Below are 2,500 nucleotides of genomic sequence, written 5' to 3'. Positions count from 1 at the left end.
CGCTTTCTGAGTCCTCTTGTTTACTATTATATTTAATTGAAAGATAAGCGAACAGACACTACAAAGAAATATAATTTCAAAACTACAGAAAGTTGTGGTGGGTGGATAGAAACAAAAAATAATGAAAATTAAAAGCAAAACTTAATGGCCGCTGTTCTCGGGGAGTTGCATGTAGGGAGCAAAACACTAAAGCACTGAAATTTTCCTCTATACATACATCATACATACATACATACATGTATTTATACATACATGCACACACACACATACACACACACGCACACACGCACACACACGCACACACACACACGTATGTATGTATGTATGTATGTATGTATGTATGTATGTATGTATGTATATGAGAAATCGTGAACCGAAACAAAGCCTTAATTTCCCAGGAGACATTAAATTTATAACAGATACTACGTAGCGAACCATTTAGTTGAAAAGTACGTTTATTAAAAGATAACGCCAAATGACTTTTGTGCATGGGTGTGTACGTATGCGCGGGTTTTGTGTGTATACATACAAATATAGACTTGTATAAATATGTGTGAGCGTGAAATTTGTACGTGTAGGGAGTACGATCAAATGCAAGACAAAGGAAAGGATTAAATAAACAAACTAATTTCTTTAGGTTCCTGTACACTGGGTACAACGAGTATTCTAAAAAAAAACTCGGTAAGTTTCTAGCAAACGAAATCTTTGAACCGATTTCAATCCGCTTCCAAACCAGTTTGGAACTGGTTTTCTTGACTGTAGCTCCATCACATTACTGAAACCGTTACACTAATTTTCTATATTCAGAAAAATTTAAATTTTCTGAAAAACCTATTTGCTCAACTAATGGGTATTTTCTAAAATACTATACGCACAACGTATAGGATTATAGGATTCATATATAGTTCAGACATACAGAGTCCGCCAAAACAATGTATACACACTTCAGTAAAGGAAAAAAAATCTGTATAAATATAAAGAATAAAAAGTTTAGAATGGTAAAACAATGCACTATAATACAAAACATGGACTATACACCTGTTGTAATTTAGTTATCCATAGTCCGATGATATTTCGGAATAAAATTCCTTCTTCAGATATTCTTAGATGGAGTCTCTGCTCTAATCGGTTTTCCCCTGTATAAATATTTTTATTCAGTGTTATTGCAATTTATTCAGTGTTATCGCAATTTGATAAATCATCAAAAGAGGTATTTATATTTATAGAGGTACTTATATAAGTTAAATATTTATACAGATTTTTCCTTTCTTGGTGTGTGTATACATTTTTTTTTTTATTTTGGCGGACTCAGTATTGTATCCAGATCTACAATATTCAATATATCCTTTCTATTTAAAGATAGCAGAGTGTGATTTGAGAAGATATCTTGGATGTTATTTCTTGCAAAAAAAGACGGCTACATAGGACCTCTTGCATTGGCAATTTGCTCTTGTTTAATTCCAGGTCAGATCTGATTCAGCAGACACACAATCAGAGATTCACAATATGACCATCATATTTATGTTCGTTTTCAGGCATACTCTTTTACTCTTTTACTTGTTTCAGTCATTTGACTGTGGCCATGATGGAACACCGCCCTTAGTCGAGCAAATCGACCCCAAGGCTTATTCTCTGTAAGCGTAGTACATATTCTATCGGTCTCTTTTGCCGAACCGCTAAGTGACGGGGACGTAAACACACCAGCATCGGTTGTCAAGCGATGTTGGGGGAACAAACACAGACACACGAACATATACACATACACATGTATATACATTTATATATATATATATATATATATATATACGAAGGTATATATGTATACCGTTTCCGTCTACCAAAGCCACTCACAAAGCTTTGGTCGGCGCGAGGCTATAGTAGAAGACACTTGCCCAAGGTGCCACGCAGTGGGACTGAACCCAGAACCATGTGGCTGGTAAGCAAGCTACTTACCACAGAGCCACCCCTACACCTATGTGAACCCTCTTGATTCCTATGTTACATGGATGGACCCTCAAAGCCATTCAGTGTTTAAAAAAATGTTACAACATTTTTATAATTAAATATTATGAGGCGTTATATTCAAATAATTATAATTTGGTGTGTACTGTACAAGTACAAACAGTTTATTGCACATAAATTTTAACATCAAAATCTTATATGGACCCAAGGGTCAACTGGACGTTGGTCGAGAACCCCTGAGATATGACGCATGAAGATATGCGTGTATTTACATGTATATCTATCTCTTTTACTCTTTTACTTGTTTCAGTCATTTTGACTGCGGCCATGCTGGAGCACCGCCTTTAATCGAGCAACTCGACCCCGGGACTTATTCTTTGTAAGCCCAGTACTTATTCTATCGGTCTCTTTTTTGCCGAACCGCTAAGTGACCGGAGGAAACACACCAGCATCGGTCAATCCGATGCTAGGGGGAACAACACAGACCCACACAAACACACACATATATATATATATACATATATACGACAGGCTTCTT

The sequence above is a fragment of the Octopus sinensis genome, linkage group LG6, assembly GCF_006345805.1.
Source record: "Octopus sinensis linkage group LG6, ASM634580v1, whole genome shotgun sequence".
Lineage (NCBI taxonomy): Eukaryota > Metazoa > Mollusca > Cephalopoda > Octopoda > Octopodidae > Octopus > Octopus sinensis.
Note: the sequence above shows the minus strand (reverse complement) of the source record.